Source organism: Chelonoidis abingdonii, chromosome 3, assembly GCF_003597395.2.
Source record: "Chelonoidis abingdonii isolate Lonesome George chromosome 3, CheloAbing_2.0, whole genome shotgun sequence".
Classification (NCBI taxonomy): Eukaryota; Metazoa; Chordata; order Testudines; family Testudinidae; genus Chelonoidis; species Chelonoidis abingdonii.
Genome location: NC_133771.1, coordinates 108,242,502 through 108,249,848, shown reverse-complemented (window position 1 = coordinate 108,249,848; position 7,347 = coordinate 108,242,502).

Sequence of the window (7,347 nt, the reverse complement as noted above, 5' to 3'; positions counted from 1 at the left end):
GCTGCCTCTATTGTCTGGCACATATTTCTGCAAAGTGCAGTATTTGTCACTCGTTCTCACCCAGAACTCAAGAAGCCTGTGAGCGTTGCCTGAGAGAGCACCTGATGAACAAGTCTTTGAGGCACCTTTCCGATCCAGACCTGTGTATCAGTCTCAACTAACGAGCCGTGACCCTCCAAGCATGTGCCTAGGAGCAGAGCCTCCAGTACCTAAGCCCAAAGACTCTTCTTTTAGGGATTCCCATGAGAATAGAGTACACTCCCATGAGCATAAGGACAGATCCCCATTGAGGATGGTGTATAAGAGATGCACTCCCTCCCAGAGCCTGTCCAGGTTGGGTGAGACTTTTTGCATGGAACCTAAAGAACTGACTCCACTAATTTCCCCCAGATTGGAAGCCAAAGCACATAAAGAGAAAGATCCACTGGTTCTATCAGTCACCTGGGTACCGAAGCATGAGGACCAACATTTGCCAATTCCTTGTACGAGTGCTGGTCTGGATTTATTGTCAGTAGCGGCATTTTTTCCCTAAAGACCACTCTGCTTCTGTGGATGCACAGACTTGACTGCTGGAACCCCTCGGATACTGGGGTGTATAGAGACTTACATAACACTGGAGGATATGTTCCTCCCTTATCCATAGTATCCACTTCTCTCTGCCCTGTCCCTCTTGAGGAAGAGTCTACATTGATGTCCCAGGAGCTGTCTCACCTCCAATTGTCTGGCAGGAGTACCTCAGTATTGATGGTCACGCTGCTACAAGTGGAGCAATTTTCAGGCTGAGATGAGTTGGATGGGTTAGCAGCTTTGGTATCTCCATGGAGACAGTCGAGCCCTGACAGACATTTATGGAGTCATGTTCGCTATTCCTCTGGGTACAGCTTCCCCAGAGACTGTATGAACCAATTTCCTGGGGGTCCTCCGCAATTGATCATCCCCTTCCTCTGGCCTTATTGGGGTCTGTGGCAGGCATAGGGTCTCGTCTCAAGAATCATATTGCTCCTCTCTCTCCTGCCAACCACAGGAAAAGGTTGACCTGCATTCGCAGGTACCAATGGTTCTGATAGGTGTCTCTTCATCATCAGATGAAGTGGGCGCTCCTTCCTCTCTGTCTCCACCGGATGACCATAGTGCAGTGGTGTACAACCTGTGGCCCGCGAGCTGCACATGGTCCATCAGGGTAATCCACTGATGGGCCACAAGACAGTTTGTTTACATTGACCATCCACAGGCATGTCTGCCTGCAGCTCTCAGTGACTGTGGTTCACCATTCCAGGCCAATGGGAGCTACTGCAAAGATGTTGTCAATGACCTCTAGATCCCATTGAGCATCCTGGACTTCCTCCAACACCAGCTCCTGGATATCTTGCAACCTCAAGGACTGAATAAGGTGACCCTCCCAATGAATGAGGACATCCTAGAACTGGCCAGAGTGGTTAGGCACATTTCAGCATCCAGTTCCCTTACCCTGAAGAGAGCTGAGAGGAGATTTGTTTTGTTCCCACTAAGGGAACTGCATTTTTGTTCTTCCACCCTGCTCCCAACTCACTGGTGTTAGAGGCAGCTACAGAAAGGGCTCGGTTATACTATCAAAGGACCACCCAAACAGACAAGGGATCTAAGAGGCTGGACCTCCTGGAGAGACAAATCTTTTCTTCTGGAGGCCTGTAATTTCGTGTCTCTAACGACCAGACTCTACTAGCGAAATATGACTTGAATAACTATTCCAGGCTTGCAAGCTTCCCACCTTCACAGACAAGCTTCCCAGAGAGGATAGAACCTAATTTCAATCCTTTATAGATAGTGACAAAACAGTTCACCAGGCCACAGTGGCTGCAATGGATACACCTTCCAGAAGTCTGTCCAGTACCTTAGTCATGAGGAGGGATTCTTGTACGCAATCATCTGGGTTTCCTAGAGAGGTCTAGAACACCATCCAGAACATCCCCTTTGATGAATTGAATCTCTTCAATGAGAGATTGGATGAGTCCCTAAATTCATTAAAGGATCAAGACTGACTGCATTTCCTGGGGGAACTCCAGCCCCCAAGAGGAAACAGCAGATGCAGTATTATAGACCAAGGCTATCCCCTCCTCATGCACCTATTACTAGTGTCCAGCTGAGCATCTGTGAAAATGCCAGAGGATTCAAAGGCTTCACTTCTCAGCCCCCTCTATCTCCACAGTCTCTATTCATTCCCGTCCACCTGCTAAGGGGCACTATTGGCATACTGGTCAAGACCTGCCTACTACTACTGATGCTACCCACCTCTTCCCCCATCATTTTTGGGGGCTGTTTCACACAACTGGTGGATGATCACAACAGATGGTTGTGTCTTGGAGATTATCCATCTGGGATACTCCATACAGTTCCTCTCCTACCCTCTTCACACGCACCCTCCCCCATTGGGTTTGGGGACCATTCTCATTAAGTGAGTCTTCAACAGGAAGCAGAATCCCTTTTACACTGAGGAGCAGTAAAACAAGCCCCACCTCAGTATCATGGGTGTGAGCTCTTCTCCCTGTATTTTCTGATTTCCAAAAAAGATAGAGGGTGGAGACCCATTCCAGGTCTTCAGAAACTCAACATCTTTATTTGAAAGGTGAAATTCTGGATAGTTATGTTGGCATCAATCATTGCCTCCCTTGAGGAGAGGATACACAGGAAATTCCTGCATTTTATGGTAGGCCAGGAACATTCTCAGTTTTAAATCCTCCCCTTTGGGCTACATAAGGCATCCAAAGTATTCACAAAAGTTTTCTCTGTGGCAGCAGCCCACATGAGAGGCCAGGGCTACACAGTTTTCCTATACCTGGACGATTGGCTCCTGGTAGGTCACTCATGTCAGATGGTCAGGTTGGATGACAAAGTTGCTCATTCAGTTTCTGACAGCACTAGGATTTGCATAAACATCTGTTTTATTACCCTCAAGGACGATAAACTTTATAGGAGAGCTGTTGGACTCTGTTTCCATGGGAGCAATCCTCCACACAGACAGATTTTGTATAATGAGCAACCCAGTTTCCCACATTGCCCAGAGGGTGAGAACTACACCATGCAGGTGTTAGGCCAGGTGGCTGCACGGACCTACATGAGACCTTTCATCAGGTTCAATTTTTAATAACTGCGAGCATGGTTCCACTTGATCTATTGGCTGGAAAGGACCACATCGGCTCCAAGGTGACTGTTCCCACCAGAGTTATAGCCTCGCTCGCCTGGTGGTCAAACCTAGGAAAGGTCATGGTGGGAGTTCCCTTCAACCTGAACAACCCCACTGCTCAGCGTACCTGGACTCCGTGGGAGGCCAGACTGCACATCAATATGCTACAACTGAGGGTGGTCTGCCTTGTGCGCGAAGCCTTCCTTCCGCTCACATGCTCATTCCATATATAGATGATGATGATGGACAATATCAACACCTATATAAGCAGTGTGAAGCAATATCTTGTCCCCTCTGCCTGGAAGCCATCAAACTCTGGAACTGGTGCATCAGGAACCACATCACAATACAGGCTGCTTGCCTTCTGGGTATTCCTAATTCCCTAGCAGACAAACTAAGCAGTCGCTTCTCAGTGACCACAAGTGGGAGGACCATGACACCATCCTAAATGAGATATTCACACAATGGGATACACTGCAATGGGATCTCTCTGTGTCCCAAATGAACAGAAAGCTGCCCCTATATTGCTACAGAGGAGCCATAAGCTATGGCTCGCAGGTGACACTGTCCTGGACAAACGACCTCAGCTATGCCTTTCTTTCCATCCCCCTGCCTCCACAGGTCATAGGGAAGTTATGTTTGCAATAGAGCCAGCGTTGTTCTCCTAGCACTCTTCTGCCACTGGCAGCTCTGATTCATAGAGCTTCTGATGATGTCTGCCCATCCCCTAATCAAGATCCATCCATTCCCGGACTACCTAACCGAGGATAGGAGAAAAATCAGATACCCCAGTCCAAGTTCACTCCATCTCATGGCCTGAGAGGTTTGGATGGGCTTCGGACATAGAATGCTCATACTCTGCTCCTGTTCAGGCTATCCTTACCCAAAGTAGGCAGGATTCTACTAGAACCTGCTACCTGGCCAAATGGAGGCACTTTTCAGCCTGGACACAATTTCACCAACATTCTCCATACATTGCAAGCATTCCAATTGTTTTAGATTATCTCCTGTCCTTGAAGACCTCAGGTCTCTCCATTAGTTCTTTGTGAGTCTGCCTCGCAGAGATGAGTGCCTTTCTCCCTCCAGCAGGTGAATGTTCTGTCTTTGCTCATCCAACTACAGTACAGTTTATGAAAGGGGTAGACTTTCCCACTAGTGAACAAACCTATACCTTAATGGAACCTAAATCTCATCCCGTCACCACTCACCAGTCTGCCTTGCGCACCGATGGCAACATGTTTTATGACCCACCTGTACTTGAAGATGGCATTTTTAGTTACTATTACTTCGTCCAGGAGAGTCAGCCAGCTTGGTGACATTATGATTGCGCCTCGGTTTTTCACAGAGAAAAGGTTTCCCTTTGCCTATACATTAAGTTTTTCCCTAAGGTTGTTTCTGAATTCAGCGTCACTCAGAGTATTGACTTACTTGTATTTTTCATGAAACCTCATGCTTCTGCTGAAGACAAGAGCCTTTACTCCCTTGATGGCCAGCATGCCCTGGCGTTCTACCTGCAAAGAACCAAACCCATTAGACAATCACTGAGACTTTTTATTGCCATAGCAGAGAGACTGTGTGGGCAAGCCATATCCTCCCAGAAGATTTCTGAGTGCATTTCAGGGTGCATCCTAGAGTGCTACAGGATAGCAAAAATCCCTACCTTGGGAGTGTCACAGCTTACTCCATGAGAGCACAGGCCACTTCTGCAGCACCCTCTATGACATCCTGCTACAAGACATTTGCAAGGTGGCCACTTGGAGTTCTATCCACAAGTTTACTACTCTCTATGCCACATTGTGGGCTACAGGCGCCAGGTGGCAGGGCAGCCCTGACCCTTGCCATGCGGGGCTAGGTGGCTGCCCCAGACTCCGCCACGCGGCTCCCCAATCCTGGAGCTTGTGGGGCTGGGTGGCTGCCCTGGGCTTTGACCACATGGGGCTGGCTGGGAACCACAGATCTCCGACCCTGCGGGGTCTGCTGGCAGCACCGACCCGGACTCACATCATGTGGGGCTGGCTGGCAACCATACCCCTCACCCCTCTGGGCAGTGGGGCACCCAACCAGACCCCTCAGCGCTGGGCAGTGGGACAACTCAGACTCGTCTGTGCCAGGCAGCTGGGAACCCTGCAGACCTGGGGATGCGGACCAACCTTTACTATACAGCTGAGTTGGGCCACAGCTGTGTGCTAATTGGGCCGCAGGTTGAGAACTGCTGCTCTATGCTTTAGTTCATGCCTCAGCTATGGATGTAACAGTGGTATCTGCAGTACTGGAAGCGTCTTTGCTACCGGCTTCCTCTCACCACCTCCAGTCTGAGCACTGCTTGCCAATCCTCCTTGTGTGAAATACACATAGGGACTATCACTCAAAGAAGAAATGGAGGTTACTTACTGTAACTGGAAGTTCTTTGAGATGTGTTGTTGCTATCTGTATTCCAAGGCCCACCCTCCATTCCTACTGCTTCGGATCCTGTTGGATTGCAGTAAGAGAATGAACTGGAGAGGCATCAGCTCTCGCTGTCTCTAATATCCTCAGTCAGAAGCACGAGGAGACCTACAGCGCCTGTGTGAGCCAACCAATGCTGCTTGGAAGAATCTCTGGTCTTGGGTGCATAGCACATATGTACCCATGTGAGGAATATAGATAAGGACCATGCACCTCGAAGAACTTCCTGTTACAATAAATAACCTCCATTTTAATTAGATGGATTCTGCACATTTGCACTCCCCAACTACCTTTCTCCACTATCTCAGAGTCCCACTTACCAAGGACTTGGGATTGTGAGAGAAGGAACTCAGGCGGCTGGAGTGCCATACCCTTTTTTATACTTTCACTGTGGAATTTTTGATGTTCACTGAAGGGAAGGGTGGGGGAGGGGCACGAGTGCTCCAGTTAGTTAGAATTCTACCAATTCAGTTGCACCAATTGGAGCATCCCATGAGTGTGAATATGTGTTGGTTACCAAAGAACTTTGGTTACAGCTAAGTAACCTTCATTTATACATCTAGGAATAAGAAATGCAGGCCACACCTACAGCATAGGGGACTAAGTCCTGGGAAGTAGTGACTCTGAAAAGCATTTAGGAGTCATAGTGGACAAGCAATGGAGCACAAGCTCCCAGTGCGATGCTCTGGCAAAAAGGGCTAATGCAATCCGTGGATGTATAACCAGGGGAATAATGAGTAAGAAGCTCATTTTACCTCTGTATACAGCTTTGGTGAGACAGATGACCACATTTTAAAAAGGAGAGTGAAAGATTAGGCAGTGCAGAAAAGAGCCACTAAAAAGAAGTTTCAGGGGCTGGAGAAAGTGCCTTACAGTGTGAGACTTAAAGGAACTCAATCTGTTTAGCTTATCAGAAATAAGTTTTTGAGAGGTGATTTTGTTACTGGGTCTAAGTACTTTAACAGGGAGAAAATACCAGGTACTTAAACAGCTCTTTAATCTAGCGGAGAAGGGTATAACAAAAACAAACGTCTGGAAGCTGAAGCCAGATAAATTCAAATTAGAAATAAGGCACAATATTTGAATAGTGAAGGTGATTACCCATTAGAACAAACCACCAAGGCAAGTGCTGGATTCTCCATCTCCTGATGTCTTCAGATCAGGATTGGATGCCTTTCTTGAAGACATGTTTTAGTGATTGGACTCAATACAGGGGTAACTGGGTTAAATATAAGGGCCTGTGATATACAAGAGGTGGGACTAAATCATCTAATGGTCCCTTCTGACCTTAAATTCTGAGTTTGTGAAAAATGTAAAAATGTCCCATCCATTCAATAGCTCTCCACCAACTCTCCAACACTCTTTGAAGTCCAGAGTGCTGATTCCCATCTTCGCAAAATGGGATATTCCGACTTTCAACCAGTCTGAAACAAGAAACAAGACGTGCCATCAATTTTGATCATGAGCAGCTCTCAGGCTCCTTAATCAATACCTTCCACCTCAACTGTAGATCAGCTCTTCTGTATGCCCACGCCTGAACTCAATAATCCCACAGGTCATTCTGAAGCGGAAATTGGATCATGCCAGACTGATTCTCATCACACCAGCTTGGCTGAGAAAATGTTGGTTCTCCAACCTACTCAGTCTGTTGGCTTAACCTCCCATATCTCTTCCTCTTTATCTCGATCTACTGGCTGAACACTAGAGTCGAGTTTTGCATCCAGCATTCAGAACTCTGCATC